This window comes from Dendrobates tinctorius, unplaced genomic scaffold (genome assembly GCF_039654945.1).
Source record: "Dendrobates tinctorius isolate UK_male_01 unplaced genomic scaffold, ASM3965494v1 ptg000129l, whole genome shotgun sequence".
In the NCBI taxonomy this organism is placed as follows: domain Eukaryota; kingdom Metazoa; phylum Chordata; class Amphibia; order Anura; family Dendrobatidae; genus Dendrobates; species Dendrobates tinctorius.
In genome coordinates, this window is record NW_027361797.1 from 23,457,809 (window position 1) to 23,483,454 (window position 25,646).

At 49.1% G+C, this 25,646-nt stretch overlaps 1 protein-coding gene across 1 annotated transcript in view; it reads right to left on the reverse strand.

Annotated features, from left to right (window-relative positions):
• LOC141047663 (uncharacterized) overlaps positions 1–25,646 on the reverse strand; it is a 294,273-nt gene that overhangs the window by 98,646 nt on the left and 169,981 nt on the right. The window lies entirely within an intron of this gene.

Sequence of the window (25,646 nt, forward strand, 5' to 3'; positions counted from 1 at the left end):
AAGCAATTCACTGCATCACAAAACATTGGTCATCTGGTTTTACTTCTGTCAGTAGGTCATGAAACAATTTGCTAAAGTAACTGTAATGATTTTATAGGTTTGCCCACACAAGTATGCAAAATTTGCATTTATTAAAATTTTTTCAAGTCCAGTGATTGATTCCTACGGTTTCTTATACCCTGATTTAAAAAAAAAAACAAAACACTTTCATTTTTAACCATCATATATGAATTTTGCACAAAACGCCAATGAAATTACATACAAGTGAAATGAACAAGATAAATCTTTATTGTAGCCAAAAATGTACACAATATTATATCTAAAAGTTTATTGAACATTCATTCTGCAACTATTATTGGAAATTAATTCTTGCGCCTTTTCCTTTTCTCTTCAAAGCTTCTCTTGATACCTTTTCTGTTATAGAAGGCCGGCCCTGCACATCTTCTCTGTGAAGCATCCAGCAGTAGTCCCCCATCATGTTCCCTTTACATCAGCCTTGGTATCGTCGTTCCATCTTCTTGATATCCTGATTAAATCTTTCTCCGTGCTCTTCGCTAACAGAACCAAGGTTTTCAGGAAAGTAGTCCAAATGGGAATGTAAAAAATGTAGCTTCAATTTCATCAGACAACCCAAGGCTTTGAAACGTTTCAGCACGTTCTCCACAATGGAATTAAAGAAGTTGTCCTCTATTTGGGCAACTTATTCTCATACCCCTTGCTTGGCCCCGATAAAATAATAAAACTTACGCTCACCTCCCATGCTGAGGCCGTTCCCACGGTGTCGGCGCTTGCGGTCCTGGGGCTCTCCTGCTTTTGTTGTGACACGTGATGCTGGCTCCCAATCAGAGCTGGCATCACTTTCCCTGCCTCCTGTCGAATTGAGCAGAAGCAGGAAGTCCAAGAGCAGCTGCAGCCCAAACTTCCTGTTCGTGTTCAATTGTATCCAAAGGCGGAGACAGTGACACTGGTGCTCATTGAACGCCAGCGTAACATACCACAACAAATGCACCAGAGCCGTGGAACAGGGAGCGACGACATTGCGAGAACGGCGCCTGCACAGGAGGTGAGTATAGACTTTATTATTTTATGGGGGCCTAAAATTTTGATTAAGAACGGATTGTCCAAGTACTGGACAACATCTTTAAATTTTAGATCTTTGTTGTTACCTAGAAATTTCTTCACGAGTTCTTTAAAAAAATCCCAATCTCTTTTCTCAACAGCTTTAATTTTTGTTTCAAACACCTCATCCTTCATGAGTTTCTGCCACAGAGGAGATGTAGCCAGAGCCGGGAGCAGGTAAGCAGTCATTGAGCTGAAGATACAGGTAACAGCCTGGGGTGGGGGGCTCTATGTACAGAAGTGTCAGACCAGTATGGAAAAACGGGGCAATATGGGGTGGGATGCCTATGAAAAAGGGGGCCGCATGGGGTGGGATGCCTATGGAAAAGGGGGCCGCATGGGGTGGGATGCCTTTGTAAAAGGGAGTCAAGTGGGATGGGATGCCTATAGAAAAGGGCCATATGGGTTGGAATACCTATGGAAAAACAGGTAGCATGGCATGGGATGCCTATAGAAAAACAGGCATTGTGCGGTGGGATGCCTATAGAAAAATGGTTAGTGTGGGGTGGGATTCCTATAGGAAAGGGGCAGCTTGTGGTGGGATGACTAAAAAAGGGCAGCATGGGGTGGGATCACTATGGAGAAGGGGCAGCTTGGGGTGGGATGACTGAAAAAGGGGAACATGGGGTGGGATCACTATGGAGAAGGGGCAGCGTGGCATCAGTGGATAAGGGGCAGTGTGGGGTGGGATGACTGAAAAAGGGGCAGTGTGGGGTGGGATCGTTATGGAGAAGGGGCAGTGTGGGTGGAATCATGATACAGAAGGGGCAGCATGGGGTGGATCACTATGGAAAAGGGGGCATTGTGGGGTGGCATCACTACAGACGGGGCAGAGTGGGGTGGGATCAATGAAAAAGGAGCAGAGTGGGGTGGTATCACTATGGAAAATGGGCAGAATGAGGCGGGATCACTATGGAAAAGGGGTGGCGTGGGATAGAATCATGCTACAGAAGGGGCAGCATGGGGTGGAATCACTATGGAAAAGGGGTGGCGTGGGATGGAATCATGCTACAGAAGGGGCAGCATGGGGTGGGATCACTATGGAATAGGGGCAGTGTGGGGTGGCATCACTACAAGATGGGGCAGTGTGGGGTGGAATCACTAAGGAAAAGAGGGCAGCTTGAGGTGGGATCACTATGGAGAAGGGGCATCATAAGGGCATGAGGTGGGATCACTATGGAAAAGGGGCAACTTGAGGTGGGATTATTATGAGGAATGTGCAGTGTGGGGTGGGATCACTATGGAAAAGGCAGCAGCATGGGGTGGATCACTATGGAAAAGGGGGCAGCGTAGGGTGGGATCTATATGGAAAAGGGGAGCATATGGTGGGATCACTATTGAAAAGAGGGCAACGTGGGGTGAGATTACTATGGAAAAAGGAGCAGTGTGAGATGGGATCACTATGAAAAAGAGGGTAGCGTGCGGTGGGTTCAGTATGTAGAAGGAGTAGCATTGGGATTCATTATGGGGAAATGGGCTCGATATGGAGAATACTAACATGAGAGGGACAGTTCAAAGAGGGGGCAGCATGATGTGGGCGCAGTGTGGAGATCGTAGTTCATAAATGAGGAGGGTGCAATGGACAGAATTCTTTACATGATCTTCCTGTGCACATAGAATAGCATTATTCTTGCCAGCATGTGTTCACAGGACAATATGCTGCCAAGAAAATTGATATATAAAGGGTGTTTGTCACCCCCCAAATGACAATTAAATTACAGTATATAAACATTTATTAAGAAAACATAGCCCATATAATAATCATATCAGGGATTAACAGTTTAAATTAAAATTGAAAATCATAGTTTTTTATGTAAATGAAGGCACATTGGTGCTCCTCTGGCGTCGCCTATGGCTTTGGAATGCTATTACACATTTTATTTGCATATTAAAGCCAGTCCCTTGTCTTGAATGATGCTCCATTGATAAGAGCAAGCGCTGCCTAAAATCACTGTGCTCCAAGTGTCAGTGTGGCCAAACACACAATGTGGCTGCAGATGCCTACTTATTTCTGGTTCTTGCACTTGTCTTTGGCCAACACTCGAGCAGCTTCAATGAGAAGGATGAGGGGTAGAGTTGAGCGACTTTTGTTTTTTTAGGGTCGCGTTTCGTTTCGTGAAACCCGACTTTTCCAAAAGTCGGGTCGAGCAAGATCGTCCGATTATAGGGAAAAGTCGGGGTCGTCCCGAAACACGAAACCCAATGTAAGTCAATGGGGAATAAAAGTCGGCAGTGAGAGGAGGACAGGAAACACACCTACAGTGCCCATTTGAATGCCAAAAGCATCAATTCTTCTTACTTAAGCTTGTCAACCTTAATTAACTTCATAATACAAGTTACGCACTGAAAAATGGGGGTTATTTGGCTAAATTTGTGGGGGGGGAGGGCTGGCTGCAGGTTTTCATGTGCCCTGGGCGAAAGAGCGCCCCTTTAACACATACCACAACTCATCATGCTCCGATACGGCAGAGAAATAGCGGTATAGTACAATGAAAAATACCTCACTTTTTACATCTCATGACGAGGCCCATCTATTTCTCCATACAAAATCATTGGTCCCATATAATGTTTGAAACAGTATATGATGAGCTCCACATAATGCTACAGTATATGTTGGTCCCCATGGATGAAGCTCCACTGTCTTATGGGCCCAAATAATGCTCCAAACATAATGGGCCCCATTTCTAATGCTCTAGTGTATAATGGGCCCTGTAAATGCTGCTCCAGTGTCTGATGTCCACCTTTGGAATGTTCCAGTGTATGGTGGGCCCCATCTATCATTCTCCAGAGTATAGTGCTCCCCAAAAATTGCTGTCCCAACATAGAAAACAATCAAATAAGTCTCCTCGCTAGGGAATCCCTGTACTTGTCTGGACAGGTGCTGTAGCTTGCTTAACAGCTCGCCAGCCGTTCTCACGCCCAGTATGGATTGCACGTGATTGCACAAAGGTTAGAAAGGGTACCGTATCCCTGGATAACATGTATGGATAGCGTACACATTCAAAATATATGTCTATACAGCATGAGGCAGGCTCAGACGGTGTTAGGCCCAGTATGGATTGCACGTCATTGCACAAAGGTTAGAAGGGGTACCGTATCCCCGGATAACATGTATGGATAGCGTACACATTCAAAATATATGTCTATACAGCATGAGGCAGGCTCAGACGGTGTTAGGCCCAGTATGGATTGCACGTCATTGCACAAAGGTTAGAAAGGGTACCGTATCCCCGGATAACATGTATGGATAGCGTACACATTCAAAATATATGTCTATACAGCATGAGGCAGGCTCAGACGGTGTTAGGCCCAGTATGGATTGCACGTCATTGCACAAAGGTTAGAAGGGGTACCGTATCCCCGGATAACATGTATGGATAGCGTACACATTCAAAATATATGTCTATACAGCATGAGGCAGGCTCAGACGGTGTTAGGCCCAGTATGGATTGCACGTCATTGCACAAAGGTTAGAAGGGGTACCGTATCCCCGGATAACATGTATGGATAGCGTACACATTCAAAATATATGTCTATACAGCATGAGGCAGGCTCAGACGGTGTTAGGCCCAGTATGGATTGCACGTGATTGCACAAAGGTTAGAAAGGGTACCGTATCCCTGGATAACATGTATGGATAGCGTACACATTCAAAATATATGTCTATACAGCATGAGGCAGGCTCAGACGGTGTTAGGCCCAGTATGGATTGCACGTCATTGCACAAAGGTTAGAAGGGGTACCGTATCCCTGGATAACATGTATGGATAGCGTACACATTCAAAATATATGTCTATACAGCATGAGGCAGGCTCAGACGGTGTTAGGTCCAGTATGGATTGCACGTCATTGCACAAAGGTTAGAAAGGGTACCGTATCCCCGGATAACATGTATGGATAGCGTACACATTCAAAATATATGTCTATACAGCATGAGGCAGGCTCAGACGGTGTTAGGCCCAGTATGGATTGCACGTCATTGCACAAAGGTTAGAAAGGGGTACCGTATCCCCGGATAACATGTATGGATAGCGTACACATTCAAAATATATGTCTATACAGCATGAGGCAGGCTCAGACGGTGTTAGGCCCAGTATGGATTGCACGTCATTGCACAAAGGTTAGAAGGGGTACCGTATCCCCGGATAACATGTATGGATAGCGTACACATTCAAAATATGTCTATACAGCATGAGGCAGGCTCAGACGGTGTTAGGCCCAGTATGGATTGCACGTCATTGCACAAAGGTTAGAAAGGGTACCGTATCCCCGGATAACATGTATGGATAGCGTACACATTCAAAATATATGTCTATACAGCATGAGGCAGGCTCAGACGGTGTTAGGCCCAGTATGGATTGCACGTCATTGCACAAAGGTTAGAAGGGGTACCGTATCCCCGGATAACATGTATGGATAGCGTACACATTCAAAATATATGTCTATACAGCATGAGGCAGGCTCAGACGGTGTTAGGCCCAGTATGGATTGCACGTCATTGCACAAAGGTTAGAAGGGGTACCGTATCCCCGGATAACATGTATGGATAGCGTACACATTCAAAATATATGTCTATACAGCATGAGGCAGGCTCAGACGGTGTTAGGCCCAGTATGGATTGCACGTCATTGCATAAAGGTTAGAAGGGGTACCGTATCCCCGGATAACATGTATGGATAGCGTACACATTCAAAATATATGTCTATACAGCATGAGGCAGGCTCAGACGGTGTTAGACCCAGTATGGATTGCACGTCATTGCACAAAGGTTAGAAAGGGTACCGTATCCCTGGATAACATGTATGGATAGCGTACACATTCAAAATATATGTCTCAGGAGGCAGGCTCAGACGGTGTCAGGCACAGTATGGATTTGACGGCCCAGATTACACAGCGGAGGAGCAGGGAGAGGTAAAGATTGCAAATGCTGGGGCCCTGGCCAAGCAAGAAGGGCCCACTCGTGGGCGTCGGTACTGGCACTGGGCCCCTCATAGTACAGCGGTGTGTCTGACGGCGGGTGTGCACCACCACCGTCAGAGACACTTGATTGCACTATGAGGGACCCTGTGCCAGTGCCCGTGCCCAAGAGTCGGCCTACCCACCTGTCCAGGGCAACGGCACTCGCACGGTGTCGGGCGGTAGGTGGTGACCCCGGCCATGGGGGGGGAGGCAGCACAGTTAGGGAGTTTTAGAAAGTGGCATATGTTGATGTTGGACATTCAGCTGATGCAAAAGGCGAAATAGGTGAAGTACCAGGAAGAGGTGGACCAAAGCAAGCCATTTTTCTGTCACCCTATGTGTCATCAGGGGAAGGTGGGACAAAATCCTTGGAAACCCATGCGTGGTTCATTTTAATGAAGGTTAGATCATCCACATTTTGGGTTGACAGACGGGTCCTTTTTTCTGTCAGGATTGATCCAGCTGCACTGAAGACTCTTTCCGATAGCACACTTGCAGCTGGGCAAGCGAGCTCCTGTAAGGCATATTGTGCCAATTCAGGCCAGGTGTCCAGTTTAGCGGCCCAATAGTCAAAGGGGAATGACCTGTGTGGGAGAACATCGATATGGGAGGAAAAGTAGTTTGTAACCATAGTTGACAACTGCTGTCTCCTGTCACTTTCCATCGATGCAGTATTACCAGTTGTGTGAGCGGTATTTGAAAAATCAGTCCACAACATTGTCATGAAACCCCTGTCTCCAACGCCACTTCTGCTGTGTGCACCACGAACACCTCGCCAAGCTGCCCCCGGCCCGTACGGCTCGTGTGAGAACCATCACCGCTGCTGTGTGCTGGGAATGCCTCAAGCAACCGATTTACCAGAGTTGCTTGTTTATTAGCCAATATTAGGTCAAGGTTCTCCTGTGGCATGATGTTTTGTAATTTGCCTTTATAGCGTGGATCCAGGATGCTGGCCAACCAGTAGTCGTCATCGTTCATCATTTTGGCAATGCGGGGGTCCCTTTTTAGGATCCGCAAGGCATAATCTGACATGTGGGCCAATGTTCCCGGTGTCAATGATGCACTGCGAGTGGAGGAGCACTTTCTGGCAAATCCACATCCCTCCAGTCACGCACAAACCCTGTACCAGACCTTGCCACGCCAACATTTTCACTTGCCCCACGAGATGCATCCTCCTCCCCTAAGTAATCATCCCCATCATCCTCCTCCTCCTCTTCTTCCTCCACCTCGTCCAGGAGAGGTCCCTGAGCAGACAATGGCTGAATGTCATCAAGGATTCCCTCCTCCTCTTCCTCCTCATCAACATTGGCTGCAGACGCCTGCTCCTTAAGGTGCGTCAAAGTTTGCATGAGCAGACGCATAAGTGGGATGCTCATGCTTAGGATGGCGTCGTCTGCGCTTACCAGCCGTGTGCATTCCTCAAAACACTGAAGGACTTTACAAAGGTCTTTCAGCTTCGACCACTGCACGCCTGTCAACTCCATGTCTGCTCTCAAAGTGCCTGGCCGTGTATCCTCCCACAAATGCATTATGGCCTGCCTCTGCTCGCACAGCCGCTCCACCATGTGCAGGGTGGAGTTCCACCTTGTTGCAATGTCGATAATGAGGCGGTGGTTGGGAAGGTGGAGCAATCGCTGCAGCTTCTGCATACGAACGGAGTGTACAGGCGACCGGCGGATGTGCGCGCACAGTCTTCGCACCTTCTGGAGCAGGGCTGTTAACTCCGGATAATTTTTGAGGAAGCACTGCACCACCAGGTTCAAGGTGTGAGCCAAGCAAGGTATGTGGCTGAGTTTTGAAAGGGCTATGGCTGCCACAAAATTACGGCCGTTATCACTAACTACCTTGCCTGCCTCAAGATGTACACTGCCCAGCCATGACTCAGTTTGTCGCTTCAAGTACTCGGCCAGCACCTCGGCGGTGTGTCTGTCGCCCAAACACATCATCTGCAACACAGCCTGCTGACGCTTTCCACTAGCTGCTCGATAGGGGGACACATCGTGTGCAACAGTGGCAGCTGCAGATGGAGTGCTCGTACGACTGCGCTCTGTGGACGAACTGTCGCTTCTGGAGGAGGAGGAGGAGGAGGAGGGTCGAACGCCTACAGCCAACTGTTTCCTATACCGTGGGCTAGGCAGCACTGTCCCACCACCGCTGTCCCCTGTGGACCCTGCATCCACCACATTAACCCAGTGCGCAGTGATGGACACGTAACGGCCCTGGCCATGCCGACTGGACCATGCATCAGTTGTGAGGTGCACCTTTCCGCTCACTGACTGCTTGAGTGCATGGACAATGCGGTCTTTCACATGATGGTGGAGGGCTGGGATGGCTTTGCGAGAGAAGAAGTGGCGACTGGGTAGGTCATAGCGTGGTACTGCATAGGCCATGAGTTCGCGGAAAGTTGTGCTTTCCACCAACCGAAAGGGCATCATCTCAAACGAGATTAGTTTGGCAATGTGGGCGTTCAAACCCAGTGTACGCGGATGAGAGACTGAGTACTTTCTTGACCTACTCATAGTGTCTAGGAGGGTGAGCTGGACTTGAGAGCTGCATATGGTGGAAGTAGCGGTGGACAGGGCGGACTGAGAGAGGGTTGATGATGGTGATGGAGTTGTTGTTCTTTCTGATGGCCTAGAATCAGTCTTTCGTTGATATAACAGTGGGATTCCCTGACTGCTGTGGCCTTGCAACGACACCTCAACATTTGCTGCTGTGCTAACCGGTGGGCTTACAGTGGGGGAAACAATGTAGCATTGCTGACTACCTTCGTTGTGATCAGTTGCACATGTGGCACTTGAGGTTTGGTGTTGTGTCCACGCTTGCAAGTGCATGCTGGTTAAATGTCTAAGCATGCAACTGGTATTCAAATTTTTCAGATTTTTCCCTCGGCTAAAGGTCTTTGCGCACTTCTTACAGATAACCTTGGCCTGATCATGAGGATTTTGTTCAAAAAACTGCCACACTGCACTCTTCCTACTTTGGCAGACATTTTGCGGCCTAGCACGCTGTGATCTTTTGACCCTCTGGACAAGCTGTCCAGCAACTCTTTTGATGTTTGGAACCTGTCTTTGGAGTGCTCCGGGCCTGCCAGATAACAGCTGTTGCGATGTCGATGTCTGCTGTGGATGCTCCTCATCTGAGCTATTGGAAGCAGCACCCTCTTCCCCCAATGGATGCCAATCTGGGTCAACAACTGGGTCATCCATCACCTCCTATGTCATGTGCACCTTTCTCTGTGTCACCGTGTATGGTGGTATAGTGTGCGGGAAGGGGCACCTGAGTCTCATCAGGGTCAAAATCTGGCTCTGTACACTGCGAGGACAATGTAGTGCTCTGAGTGAATGTACCAGCAGAATCATCCATCAGCGGCTGTGCATCAGTGCACTCCATGTCAGATTCATCTTGGCCTGGGTAATTCACCATTTGACTTGATAATCCAGGCATGGTATGTGAAAACAGATCCATGGAGTAATCAGTAGTATGGCCTGCGTCATCCTTCAATCTTGGTTGGGGTGAAGGACACAAGGAAAGGTGTGGTTCATGAACATGAGCCTCCAATGACGACTCAGTGCTTTTACTTTTTACAACTGAAGAAGAGGAGGCGATAGAGCTGGAGGCTGAGTCAGCAATGTAAGACAAAACTTTTTCCTGATGCTCTGCCTTTAAAAGCGGTTTGCCAACTCCTAGAAAACTAAGCGTTCGAGTCCTTATGTAGCCAGACAATGACGCAGGGTCAGCACCTCCTGCATTCGGTCCTATTTTGCTCTTGCCACTACCATCAGATCCACCACCAACACCATCATTACCAGCTGCCAACCCCCGCCCAATTCCACGGTCTCTTCCACCAGCCTTCCTCATTTTTGGTAGAAATGTAGACAAAATCCAACAAACTATATAGTAATGTAAAACAAGGTACAAGGTGTCTATAGGACAGGGGAGTTTTAGAATTTCTGCACACACTTGTGGACAGTGGACACTTGTGGATTGTGTGCGGCCCACTGATATCTGAGCGCTATGTGACACGCTCGATGGCACAGCTGCCTGTGACCAAAGTGACGAGAGGATAATGGAGATTTTGAATCTCTGCGTACACTTGTGGACAGTGGACACTTGTGGATTGTGTGCGGCCCACTGATATCTGAGCGCTATGTGACACGCTCGATGGCACAGCTGCCTGTGACCAAAGTGACGAGAGGATAATGGAGATTTTGAATCTCTGCGTACACTTTTGGACACTGGACACTTGTGGATTGTGTGCGGCCCACTGATATCTGAGCGCTATGTGACACGCTCGATGGCACAGCTGCCTGTGACCAAAGTGACGAGAGGATAATGGAGATTTTGAATCTCTGCGTACACTTGTGGACAGTGGACACTTGTGGATTGTGTGCGGCCCACTGATATCTGAGCGCTATGTGACACGCTCGATGGCACAGCTGCCTGTGACCAAAGTGACGAGAGGATAATGGAGATTTTGAATCTCTGCGTACACTTTTGGACACTGGACACTTGTGGATTGTGTGCGGCCCACTGATATCTGAGCGCTATGTGACACGCTCGATGGCACAGCTGCCTGTGACCAAAGTGACGAGAGGATAATGGAGATTTTGAATCTCTGCGTACACTTGTGGACAGTGGACACTTGTGGATTGTGTGCGGCCCACTGATATCTGAGCGCTATGTGACACGCTCGATGGCACAGCTGCCTGTGACCAAAGTGACGAGAGGATAATGGAGATTTTGAATCTCTGCGTACACTTTTGGACACTGGACACTTGTGGATTGTGTGCGGCCCACTGATATCTGAGCACTATGTGACACGCTCGATGGCACAGCTGCCTGTGACCAAAGTGACGAGAGGATAATGGAGATTTTGAATCTCTGCGTACACTTGTGGACAGTGGACACTTGTGGATTGTGTGCGGCCCACTGATATCTGAGTGCTATGTGACACGCTCGATGGCACAGCTGCCTGTGACCAAAGTGACGAGAGGATAATGGAGATTTTGAATCTCTGCGTACACTTTTGGACACTGGACACTTGTGGATTGTGTGCGGCCCACTGATATCTGAGCGCTATGTGACACGCTCGATGGCACAGCTGCCTGTGACCAAAGTGACGAGAGGATAATGGAGATTTTGAATCTCTGCGTACACTTTTGGACACTGGACACTTGTGGATTGTGTGCGGCCCACTGATATCTGAGCGCTATGTGACACGCTCGATGGCACAGCTGCCTGTGACCAAAGTGACGAGAGGATAATGGAGATTTTGAATCTCTGCGTACACTTGTGGACAGTGGACACTTGTGGATTGTGTGCGGCCCACTGATATCTGAGCGCTATGTGACACGCTCGATGGCACAGCTGCCTGTGACCAAAGTGACGAGAGGATAATGGAGATTTTGAATCTCTGCGTACACTTTTGGACACTGGACACTTGTGTATTGTGTGCGGCCCACTGATATCTGAGCGCTATGTGACACGCTCGATGGCACAGCTGCCTGTGACCAAAGTGACGAGAGGATAATGGAGATTTTGAATCTCTGCGTACACTTGTGGACAGTGGACACTTGTGGATTGTGTGCGGCCCACTGATATCTGAGCGCTATGTGACACGCTCGATGGCACAGCTGCCTGTGACCAAAGTGACGAGAGGATAATGGAGATTTTGAATCTCTGCGTACACTTTTGGACACTGGACACTTGTGGATTGTGTGCGGCCCACTGATATCTGAGCGCTATGTGACACGCTCGATGGCACAGCTGCCTGTGACCAAAGTGACGAGAGGATAATGGAGATTTTGAATCTCTGCGTACACTTTTGGACACTGGACACTTGTGGATTGTGTGCGGCCCACTGATATCTGAGCGCTATGTGACACGCTCGATGGCACAGCTGCCTGTGACCAAAGTGACGAGAGGATAATGGAGATTTTAAATCTCTGCGTACACTTGTGGACAGTGGACACTTGTGGATTGTGTGCGGCCCACTGATATCTGAGCGCTATGTGACACGCTCGATGGCACAGCTGCCTGTGACCAAAGTGACGAGAGGATAATGGAGATTTTGAATCTCTGCGTACACTTTTGGACACTGGACACTTGTGGATTGTGTGCGGCCCACTGATATCTGAGCGCTATGTGACACGCTCGATGGCACTGCTGCCTGTGACCAAAGTGACGAGAGGATAATGGAGATTTTGAATCTCTGCGTACACTTTTGGACACTGGACACTTGTGGATTGTGTGCGGCCCACTGATATCTGAGCGCTATGTGACACGCTCGATGGCACAGCTGCCTGTGACCAAAGTGACGAGAGGATAATGGAGATTTTGAATCTCTGCGTACACTTGTGGACAGTGGACACTTGTGGATTGTGTGCGGCCCACTGATATCTGAGCGCTATGTGACACGCTCGATGGCACAGCTGCCTGTGACCAAAGTGACGAGAGGATAATGGAGATTTTGAATCTCTGCGTACACTTTTGGACACTGGACACTTGTGTATTGTGTGCGGCCCACTGATATCTGAGCGCTATGTGACACGCTCGATGGCACAGCTGCCTGTGACCAAAGTGACGAGAGGATAATGGAGATTTTGAATCTCTGCGTACACTTGTGGACAGTGGACACTTGTGGATTGTGTGCGGCCCACTGATATCTGAGCGCTATGTGACACGCTCGATGGCACAGCTGCCTGTGACCAAAGTGACGAGAGGATAATGGAGATTTTGAATCTCTGCGTACACTTTTGGACACTGGACACTTGTGGATTGTGTGCGGCCCACTGATATCTGAGCGCTATGTGACACGCTCGATGGCACAGCTGCCTGTGACCAAAGTGACGAGAGGATAATGGAGATTTTGAATCTCTGCGTACACTTTTGGACACTGGACACTTGTGGATTGTGTGCGGCCCACTGATATCTGAGCGCTATGTGACACGCTCGATGGCACAGCTGCCTGTGACCAAAGTGACGAGAGGATAATGGAGATTTTGAATCTCTGCGTACACTTGTGGACAGTGGACACTTGTGGATTGTGTGCGGCCCACTGATATCTGAGTGCTATGTGACACGCTCGATGGCACAGCTGCCTGTGACCAAAGTGACGAGAGGATAATGGAGATTTTGAATCTCTGCGTACACTTTTGGACACTGGACACTTGTGGATTGTGTGCGGCCCACTGATATCTGAGCGCTATGTGACACGCTCGATGGCACAGCTGCCTGTGACCAAAGTGACGAGAGGATAATGGAGATTTTGAATCTCTGCGTACACTTGTGGACAGTGGACACTTGTGGATTGTGTGCGGCCCACTGATATCTGAGCGCTATGTGACACGCTCGATGGCACAGCTGCCTGTGACCAAAGTGACGAGAGGATAATGGAGATTTTGAATCTCTGCGTACACTTTTGGACACTGGACACTTGTGGATTGTGTGCGGCCCACTGATATCTGAGCGCTATGTGACACGCTCGATGGCACAGCTGCCTGTGACCAAAGTGACGAGAGGATAATGGAGATTTTGAATCTCTGCGTACACTTTTGGACACTGGACACTTGTGTATTGTGTGCGGCCCACTGATATCTGAGCGCTATGTGACACGCTCAATGGCACAGCTGCCTGTGACCAAAGTGACGAGAGGATAATGGAGATTTTGAATCTCTGCGTACACTTTTGGACACTGGACACTTGTGGATTGTGTGCGGCCCACTGATATCTGAGCGCTATGTGACAAGCTCGATGGCACAGCTGCCTGTGACCAAATTGACGAGAGGATAAGGGAGATTGGATTGCTTTTAAAAAAGGAGTTTGCGGAGCAGTGGGTAAACAGCAATGCCAGCGTGTCAGGAAGCCTTAAAAGGCAGCCCAACAACCAACACCACTGATACACCACAATATAGCCTCCCCTTGCACTGCACACACAGTGACTTGTGTGTTGTGCAGGCTAAATCGCTAGCAGCAGAAGCAGTTTTTTTGTCTTCTTCCCTGCCTAACGCTCTCCCTACAGAATCAGCAGCAACCTCTCCCTATACTAAGATCGGCAAAAGTAAGATGGCGGTCGGCGTGCACGCCCTTTTATACCCCCTGTGACGCCCACCAAAGCAAGCCAATCACTTGCATGCCCTTCTGAAAGATGGTGGTGACCCGTGCCTATGTCATCACGTTGCCCACAGTGTCCGTGGATCCTGATTGGCTGAAAAAGAGCGCAAATCAAACTTTTGAAACGCGACTTTGGCGCGTAAGTCGCCGACCTCATCCTAGGGTCGGGTTTCGTTTCATGAAACACGACTTTGCCAAAAGTCGGCGACTTTTGAATTTTTTCGACCCGTTTCGCTCAACTCTAATGAGGGGTGTTTAAGTTAACATACAGCAATGTACACGTAACATGTCGCTGTCTTCCCTGAAATCACTCACTACACTTCCAGGTGCATCGAGCTGTGACCACAGACAGGCGGGATCCCTATAACGGAGAACACCTACACTGTCACTTGGAGTACTCGCTGTTTTCAGCGGACCGCTCTCAGTCAATACAAGGGACTAGCTTTGATAGGCAAATATTAGGGCATAACAGTGAACCAAGGCATAGACCATGCCAAGAGTGCACTGAAGCGTCCTCCTTTGCATTTAAAAAAAAGTGTATTTTTTAGAAAATGTTAATATAAACTGTATACACCTGCTATGATTTTTGTATGGGCTACATTACCTATTATAAATCTTTATGCAGTTTAATTTCCATTTTGTGGGTGACAGTCTCCGTTTAAGTAAGCTTAAAAATTCATCCTACAAACAAATGTTATGCTCCTGCATCTGGTGATTGACAGTCTGTTTAGGTAAACAGATTATTTGGCTGCAGTGTAGATGCACCTTAAAGGGAATCTGTCACCTATTTTTTCGTATATAAGCTGCGGCCACCGCCATCAGGGGCTTATCTACAACATTCTGTAATGCTGTAGATAAGCCCCCGATGTAACCTGAAAGATAAGAAAAACGAGTCATATTATACTCACCCAGGGGCGGTCCAGGTTCGGTGCTGGTCCGATGGGTGTCGTGGTCCGGTCCGGTGCCTCCCATCTTCTAGAGATGACGTCCTCTTCTTTGCTTCCCGTCACGGCTCCGGCGCATGCGCACTGTTCTGCCCTGTTGAGGGCAAAGCATAGTACTGCAGTGTGCAGGTGCCGGACCTCTCTGACCTTCCCCGGCACCTGCTTTAAGTCCATTAATTTTGAGCAGGTTGGTGCAGCAATGTGTGCAAAGAATACGGTATGTATGAGCTCACAATGTCTTTTAGGCTTCTGTGAATTTAATGAGTTTTTAAGGTACAAGACACTTCAGGACACACCGGCGTCTATTGTGCTAAACCTACTTTTTTACTTCTTTTCAGTCATCTTTTCCAACCTTTTTTGGGGACCGGTTTTTAATTTAATTGCATTAAATAAACTAGTGAGCAGCTTCCAAGTTTCAGCCGCCTGAGGAAGGGTCGGGTCACTTCGTTCAACCACTTTGCATCATTGGAGACCTGAAGTGGTTTAAAGAAGCTCAAAAGACTGACCGCATGATAAGCAAGTACTTTTTACACTGCTGCGCATATACTGTATTCAGTCTTTTTAGAGTCTATTTAGCACTTTTTCAGGTGAGTAATGGAGAAGGTCCCAACAAGCTTGTACAGAAAGAATTTTAAGAGACTCGAAATGTGCACGAGAATTTATAAATTGCTGACAAAAAATCTCACACATTTCAATGTTGATTTTCAGATTATCCAAGGAACATTTGTGGTAGATTCTACAAAGCAATGTGAACATCATAAAAATATAAAGGTTCCTATATCACCACACAATCTCTCAATGAATGCACGTCTTCAATGGTTTGCATAATTAAGAAGATTCTAAGAAATTAATATTACACACTTCTCAGTTTCAGATCGCGTTCATTCACAGCTTGTGGTTGCGATGCAAGTCAAAAAAAGCTGTGTACGTGTCTATGGCCAGGTGTGTGTGTTTATCGTACCACATCAAGTGCCATTTCTTTAGAAATCAGACGGTTTAGGTCCCAAAAAGGACACAAATGTTACCACTAATGTCATAATGTCTTGTGATAAGTCGCCACATAACCCACAGCAGTGTCGCCAATTTCTCATTGTGAAACACATCATTTCACAATTCTTCGCCATAAAGTCCTTTACGGTCCTGCACATTTTTTTTTTAATCAAATTCTACAGAATATGACACCCTGAGAAGATGTCTTGAAAAAACTGCAGGTAATGATAGGTTTACAAAAAAAATCATATGTGTATTTTTAGGATTTTCACAGGTGACTGGTTAGACCACAGTATTTCCCGCTATCGTAAAAATTACAATGTTTTTCTATGCTTGAAATACTGATAGTGGGCTCCAACTCAGCACCACTGCTAATCAGATAATTGATGGGCGAGCACAGCAGTCTCTTCCCTTTTTATCTGCATGCCATCTACATAGCATTTGCTCTGCTGGGTGTCACGCAATAAGGTGACGCATGTGGTTTGTGGACCCACTGTGCCATGGGGGGCATAGCTAAGCGGATGCCTGGTGTTCTCTTGAGATCTTGATGGTGTAGTCGCGCATCACCCCTACTCTGGAACTCTCTACCACAACATATCAGACTCTCACCTACCATCGAAACCTTCAAAAAGAGCCTGAAGACCCACTTCTTCCGACAAGCCTATAACCTGCAGTAACCACTAATCGACCAAACCGCTGCATGACCAGCTCTACCCTCGCCTACTGTATTCTCACCCATCCCTTGTAGATTGTGATCCTTCGCGGGCAGGGTCCTCTCTCCTCCTGTACCAGTTATGACTTGTATTGTTTAACATTATTGTACTTGTTTTTATTATGTATACCCCTCCTTACATGTAAAGCACCATGGAATAAATGGCGCTATAACAATAAATAATAATAATAATAACTGCAGGTAGATGCGAGGAACCACTCCTAGAAAGTCTCCAGTACTGCAGCTGCTGACCACAAGGGTCAAGTACGCTGACACAGACTGGGCTTGGAGTAACTTGGCAAGACAGGATAAGGAGTCTGTTCAGAGTGCACAGGTTCTGGATCCTCTGGCAGATCAGATACTGACACTCAGTCACAGACAGGGCTGGATTCGGATTCTTGAACAGGCTCCAACAGTACGGACTCAAACTCTAACCAGGACTGACACACGTTCAGGTTCTAATACTGACAGAACGGTGACGAGTGCGGTGCGGCTTCAAGGTTCAGGTACCGCTGGAGGGGCTTCACAGTTCAGGTACCGTTGGAGGGGATTCAGGGTTCAAGTACTGCTGGAGGGGCTTCAAGGTTCAGGTACCGCTGGAGGGGCTTCAGTGTTTAGGTACCTCTGGAGCAGCTTCAGGGTTCTGGTACCACTGGAGCGGCTTCAGGGTTCAGTTAATGCTGGAGCGGCTCCAGGGTTCAGTTACTGTTGGAGGGGCTTCAGGGTTCAGGTACCACCGGATGTAGTTTCGGGGTCCAGGTACCGCTGGATTCGGGATCAAGCTCTGGCTACCAAGGACCAGGGATTCAGGTTCAGGCTGTGGATACACAGGAACCAGAGGATTCAGGTACCGACACTGGAACCTGGCAACTCACTAGTTGTACAAACACTCATTAATTTCCTTTTATACAAGATGCTTCCCAGCTATTGGCTGGGGACATTTACAGCCTATGTGCTCAGCCCATTTAAGAGCAGGGGAGTGCGTGCATGCACTACGCATGCCACTGGGGGGGCTGTGCAGCGTGCACAAACAGGAGGAAACGGGGCATGCAGAGAGAAAGGAGAAGTGACCGTGCAGAAGTGGCGGTGAGTATGTCAGCGTCCCTGCATGAAAGAGGAAGGGGAACCATGCATGGGCGCCGGCATTACCGTTAGACTGGAGTCACACTAAATGTATGAAAAATTGGTCTGAGACTCCCTGCTGAGAGTCGTAGGAGTGTAATGCGAGTGTCATGCAAGTACAATCCGATTTCTCACACCTAGCATCCAACTGACAACCGAATGCAGTGTGATTGCTATCCAATTGCAATGCGTTTTTAACATGGGCTTTTACATACAGCAATTCTCTATGTCATTTACACATCATTTTCAAAAGAAATATTCTTTAAGACACACATAGGTAGATAGATAGTATAAAAGCCGGCAATTCATCTGCCCCATACAGTATATTCACAGAGTGACATGTTAGAATAGAATAGATAGAATAATTATCTACATATAGAATACATAGATATATAGTTGTCAGTGACACACATATATATGTACGTATTCATATTGCATAGATAGGTAGATAGAATAAAAGCCGGTAATTCATCTGCCGTGCTCTGTAAAATCACTGCAGGAGCCGACAGGATAGAAGAGATGGATTACATACAGTAAATACAAATAGAATACGTAGATATATAGATGATAGTAACAAATTCAACTAGTACAATGTGTGTGCAAATTACTGTACATGTATTTAATTAATAAAAGATTATGTTTTGGAAAAAAAAATGGCGTGGGCTCCAGCGCAATTTTTGTAACCAGCAGATGGAAAGCCGATGGCTGGGGGCAGATGTTTATAGCCTGGGAAGGGGGTAATACCCTTGGAGCTTCCCAGGCTATTAATACAAGCTCACAACTGTATACTTAGCCTATACTGGCTATTAAAATGGGGGACCCTCTCAAAAAATGATGTAGGGTCCCCCTATAATTAATAACCACCAAAGGCTATGCAGACAGCTGCAGGCTAATATTAGTAGCCTAGGAAGGGGCCATGAATGCTGCTCCCCCCCGGCTAAAAACATCAGCTCTCAGCTGCCCCAGAAAAGATGCATCTCTAAAATGCACCAATTCTGCCACTTAGCCTCGCTCTTCCCACTTGCCTTGTAGCGGTGGCAAGTGGCGTAATAGTTGGGGGGGTTGATGTCACCTTTAAATTGTCTGGTAACATCAAGCCCCGAGGTTAGTAATGGAGAGGAGTCAATAAGATGCCCCCATTACTAACCCCATAGTCACATTGTAAGAAAACACAGACACCCAGTCCTTTAACTGAAAGAAAGACACAGACTCTTTTAATATTCTTAATTAAACAATATTTACAACCTCGCCCATTCCCTCGATGCCCTCGTCATCTGCAAAAGAGGAAAAAAGATGGATTTTTGTGAGTACTCACCGTAAAATCCTTTTCTCCGAGACGCTCATTGGGGGACACAGGTACTGTGGGTGTATGCTACTGCCGTCTGGAGGCTGACACAAAAGTTAGCTCCTCCTCCGCCGCATACACCCTCGCCCCGATTGCGGGCGGAAACCAGTTTAGTGCAACAGCAGTAGGAGAACACAAAACAAATTAGCCTTAACGCAGAATACCATATGTCTGAAAAAGGACCACCCTACTTTTAAAAAGGAATTATACTAATCAAATAAACAAGAGCCAACTGGCTCATAGGGTGGGTGCTGTGTCTCCCAATGAGCGTCTCGGAGAAAAGGATTTTACGGTGAGTACTCACAAAAATCCATGTTTCTCCTTCGTCTCATTGGGGGACACAGGTACTGTGGGACGTCCTAAAGCAGTCCCTGGGTGGGAAGTCAACTCACCGATCCAAGCATGCATGCATGCATGCCCTCCTGTCTAAAGGTGCGCCACTGCTGCTTGGAGAATTTTTCTACCCAGGCTTGCATCTGACGAAGCCTGGGTATGCACATTGTAATGCTTAGAAAAAGTATGCAGGCTGGACCAGGTTGCCGCCTTGCATACCTGCTCTGCCGAAGCCTGGTGCCAAAGAGGCGCCCACTGCCCGAGTAGAGTGCGCCCCTATCCCTGTTGGAATCGGTGTGCCTCTAATATGGTAAGCCTCTTGAATAGTTAGACGAATCCATCTGGCTATGGTCGACCTTGAGGCTGCAAGCCCCTTCCTGCGCCCTTCGGGGATCACAAACAGCGAGTCTGTCTGTCGAAAAGGAGCCGTCCTCGACACGTACCTCCTGAGCACTCTCACTAGGTCCAACATGTTGAGCGCCCTTTCCACCCTATGTTCTGGCGCTGGACAATGTCCTCATTAATGTGGAAAGAGGACACGACCTTCGGCAGAAAGGGAGGAGCTGGTCTAAGGACTACCTTAGCCTTGTAAAAAGTCAGAAACGGTGCTCTACAAGATAGGGCTGCCAACTCCGAGACCCGCCTAATGGAAGTTATGGCTACCAAGAATACGACCTTCCTGGAAAGATAAGATAATGAAATTTCTTGTAACGGTTCAAAAGGAGCTTCCTGCAGGACACTCAGGACCAGGTTAAGGTCCCAGGCGTCTATGGGTGCTCTAAAGGGGGGCACCAAATAAGAGACCCCCTGAACGAACGTCTTGACCTGCATATTAGTAGCGATCCTTCACTGAAAGAGGACAGACAAGGCCGATATCTGTCTCCTAAGGCAACTCGGGGCCAATCCTGTATCTAGGCCTGACTGAAGAAAAGCCAGGATGTTGGGAACCGAGAAGGACAGTGGCGCAACCCCGTGCTCTCAACACCACCGAAAGAAAACCTTCCAAGTGTTATGGTAAATTCTTGCCGAGGTAGGCTTCTGGGCGCTAACCATTGTAGCAACCACTTCACGCCCAAACCCCGCCTGGGTCAGAAGATTCAATGGCCATGCCGTCAAACACAGGGCCCCTGAGTTCGGGTGGCAGATTGGCCCCTGAGACAGTAAGTCTGGTCGTTCTGGCAGACGCCAAGGAACGTCTGCGAGGAGCTGCACTAGATCCGCGTACCATGCCCGACGGGGCAAGTCTGGAGCCAGCAGAATTGCCAGAAACCCCTCTGTCTTGATTTTTCTGATGACCCTTGGAAGTAGTGGCAGCGGGGGAAACAGGTATGGGAGCCAAAACTGGTTCCATGGTAGGACCAACGCATCCACTGCGATTGCTCGCGGGTCTTGAGACCGAGCGACAAACACGGCCACTTTGGCGTTTTCCCTGGAGGCCATCAGATCCACGTCCGGAGTCCTCCACCGTTGGCAAATCTGCTGGAAGACCTCGGGGTGCGGGGACCATTCCCCGTCCGCGACACCCTGCTGGCTTAGGAAATCTGCTGCCCAATTTTCCACGTCTGGTATGTAGACTGCTGAGATTACCGAGTGGTTCCCCTCGGCCCAGCGTAGTACATGCTCTATCTCGCGCATGGTTGCCCTGCTGCGTGTGCCTCCCTAGTGATTCACGTACGCCACCGCCGTGGCATTGTCTGATTGAATCCGGACCGGACGTCCTGCTAGAAGGTGCTGGAAATGTTGCAGTGCCAACCGCACCGCTCGAATCTCCAACAAGTTGATCGGGAGGCGTGCCTCCTGATGCGACCATTGCCCCTGAGCCGTGTGATGGCGGAAAACTGCTCCCCAACCGAGAAGACTCGCATCGGTTGTGATCACCAACCATCGATCTGGGGGAAAGGGCTTCCCCTGAAGAAGAGAGGAGTCGCGCGTCCACCACTGAAGTGACCATCTGACTCAAGAGGACAACCTGCACTGATGATCGCGTGTGAATGGACTCTTGTCCCAAGATGTCAAGAGAGCATGCTGCAGGGGATGAAGATGAAATTGGGCAAACGGAATCGCTTCCATTGCCGCCACCATCCTCCCTAGAACCCTCATCCCGAACCGAATGGTGTGAGGGCCTGGTTGTTGAAGATTCCGAACTCCCTGCCGGAGCGCTCGAGCCTTGTCCTGAGGGAGAATTACCAACCCTCGGGAGGTGTCGAAAATCATCCCTAGGAATGAAATCCTCTGAGCTGGGAAAAGGGATGACTTTTTCCCATTGACCAACCATCCTAGGCGAGATAGGGTATCCAGCGTGATGCTGACATTTTCCTCGCATGCCCAAAAGGATGGACCCTTCACTAAGAGGTCGTCTAAGTACGGTAAAACCACTATGCCCCGAGAATGTAGAATGGCCATGACGACGGCTATTACCTTCGTGAACACTTTGGGGGGCGGTGGCCAACCCGAAAGGCAAAGCTACAAATTGGATATGCCGACCATCGATTGCAAAACGTAGGAATCTTTGATGCGGGGGAAAAATAGGGAAGTGCAGGTAAGCATCCTGGACATCGATCGAGGCCAAGTATTCTCCCTGCTCCATGGTCGATATGACTGAACGGAGAGAGTGCCTGATTCTGATGAACCTGTTCAAGAGCTTTAGGTCCAGAACCGGCCTTACTGTCCCGTCCTTCTTGGGGACCGCGAACAGGTTGGAATAAAAACCTTGAGTTCTTTCACACTCTGGTACAGGGACAATGACCCCGTTGCGCTGCAGTACATTGATGGCCCCTAGCAATGCCTCTGCCCGGGATTCTGCTTTGGGAAGCCGGGAAAGAAAAAATCGTCTTGGAGGATCTGACAAATTCTATTTGTACCCGGACGACACTAATTCCACCACCCATGCGTCGCGTGCCACTGTGACCCAGACGTGGCAGAACCTGAGTAGACATCCGCCCACTCTGCCGTCTTCGGGTACCGGATGCCCCGAGTCATTTCGCTGAGGGCCTCTGGGAGCTGGCCCCCCTTGACCTGGGCGGGCGGCCTCGCATCCTGCCCAGAGGGTAGGCTCTATACGTGACCTGACGCTCCTTGTCTTGGTTGTAGCGAGCTGGGGCGGAAGAACTGGCCGCTGCCATCCACCAGGGGCTGCGAAATGCTCGAAAGTGTGCCTGAGGCTGACGAAATGGCAGTTTAATTTTCTGCTGTGAGAGAAAGCTGCTTTTCCCCCCCGTAGCATCTGAGATAAGTTTGTCTAATTTTTCCCCAAATAGGCGGCTACCCTGATAAGGCAGGGAAGTCAAGGATTTCTTGGAAATCTAATCAGCCCACCATAGCCTTAACCACAGGGCTCTCCTAATGGCGATTGCATTCGCTGCCGCTAGTGCTGCGCAATTAGCCGCATCCAAGGATGCATTGATTAAATAGTCATCCGCCATCGCGATCTGACCTGCTATCTCAGACACTTCCGTCGGCAGGTCTCTATCCTGTAGGACCTTATTTAAAGAATCTGACCATGATATCATGGCCTTGGCTACCCATGTTGCTGCAAATGAAGGAGAGAGTGCTGATCCTGATGCCTCATACACCGAGCGGGCTAAACTCTCTGTGAGCCGATCCGTGGGGTCTTTAATGGAAGAAACACTAGGCACCGACAACAAAGTTCTTGAGGCGTGACACTGGGGGATCCACAACCGGAGATTCCGCCCATCTCTTACAGAGCTCTGGTGCAAACGGATATCTCGTTTCTAGCTTTTTTTGTCCCGAAAAACGCTTGTCTGGACGTTCCCTGTGCCGCTGCACTATGTCCTCGAACTCTGGATGAGTGCTAAACACTCTATGCGGTCGCCTGGCCTTCTTAAAGGATATCTTATGACCTGCGGTTAGGGAGACGTCCTCCTCAATACCCAAAGTTTGATTGACAGCTTCAATGAGACTGTCTACCGTCTCCCGACACCCCGGGGTATCCAGGTCCAAGGATTCCTCCACGTCATAACCTGAACTCTGCTCGCTCCCGGAAAATGGTGACGGTGAGCGAGACTCTGCACTCACGGATGCCGAAGCACTGGAGGGGCCCGGAGACGCAGTGTGGGTTCTCTTCCTATGCGTCTGTCTAGAGAGAGTGCGGCCCCTGCAGGCCGGAGGCTCTAGTGAGGTGGATGAACCCTCCCAAACAGGCGAGCCGTCGTCTCTACCCCTATCCAGGGCCTGAAGGGTCTCAATCGCCTTTGTAACAAAACCATGGACCGAGAGAGTGATAACCCCCATTCTGGGGGATCCAGACCCCTGGGCTCCATCGCAGGGGAGGGCTCCTGGGCGCGTTCGGAGTCACAGGCTTCACATAACTTAATAGTCTGCGCTTGTGGTAACACAACCCCACAGGAAACGCATGCGGCATAAAGGAACATGTGCGTTTTTCCATTCCCAGACATATTGCCGATTAGGCCAAATTTATGAAAGTTTGAGGGGAAAGGAGGAGGAGGAGGGTAACCCTTTAATGCATGTAGTGTGGCTCCGGGACGGGGTCGCACTTACCCTGCTCCAGTGTGTCCCCCCTGCGCTCCTGGGTCTGGCTCCGATGCGCTCCTTCACCTCTGGGTAGGCTGCGAGTGCTCTCCTGATTGCGGCCTTCCCTGCACTGAAGCCGGGGCCTCAATTTTATCCGGAGCCCGCCCTAGTCACGGGGGGCGGCGCCGGATATGACATCACGCCGGTAGGCGGAACTTCCACCCGCGGCTTAGGCCGAAGCCGCGGGTTAAATTTGACACCGTCCGCCCACTCGTGCGCTGGTGGCCCCGCTACCCTGGCGATCCGGTCCTTCATGCCGCTCTCCTCACATCCGCTGGCGGTGCAGGTCCGCGACCCTGCTGAGCTTCCTGCCGGACACAGCCACGCGCAGGTACCAGGAGGGAGGAGGGGAGGTGAAGAGGCAAGGAGGAGAGGAGGGAGAGAGGCGGGGGGAGGGTGGGGGATAATGGCGCTTGCAGACCGCAGCCCTAGCCCCATTATAACCAGTGGAAAAAACCTCAGGGGACTTCATAGTGTGTGCCCTTACCCTGCTCCTCCGAAGAAACACTGCCCAGGGCCCTCCCCAGCTCCATACTTGCCACTCCAGCCACTCTCTAGCGGCACCTGGGGTATTTCATTTTAGGACGATGCAGGCACCCTAGCTCCGTCTGCCTTGTAGGGGCGAGGAGAGGTACCGTCCGCCACCATGCAGCACCGCCGTCTTGTGTTGGAGCAATGGAGGCCATACAGACTAGTCTTGTGCCTCTGTGCAAGCCCATGGTTTCAATACCTAGGGGTGGACAGGGCTAAGTCTGGCATAATGTCCCACGTCGCGGGAAAGGATACGTGGAGGGACACTCGCACGTGCTCGCCCGTTGATGGTTTGGGGAGATCGGATCCTTTCAGTAGGATGCGTTGCCCCTGTCTTATCTTCATAAATAAAAGAAAAATAGATGACTGGGGAAAAGTCCCAGAGATGTCCTTCGGTGCGGGAAAGTATACGCGGAGGCGATACTCAACGCGTGCTCGCCCGTTGATGGTTTGGGGAGATCGGACCCTTTCAATAGGATCCGTCGCCCCTGTCTCCTCTTCATAGCAAGAAAGCAAAAAAAAATAGTCTGGAGAGATCCAGACTGCGTGTGCCTCCATAGGACACTAAGCAAAAAACTGGTTTCCGCCCGCAATCAGGGCGAGGGTATATGTGGCAGAGAAGGAGCTAACTTTTTTTTGTATACTTAGTGTCAGCCTTCAGACGGCAGTAGCATACACACACAGTACCTGTGTCCCCCAATGAGACGAAGGAGAAAAACAAACAACAAAATTCCTCACCTTACCACAGAGATGCTTTTAGTCTATTAGTCCCACAATGGGTTCAGCTCTGCTACATCTAGATGGCAGGCTGCATGGTGTGACTATTCAGCCTGTCATCCAGCAGAGAAACTGAGCGCCATGTGCTCAGTGTCTCTCTGTGAACTGCTATTGACTTTGAAAACAAACAAGAAAAAGGAGCAGAAGA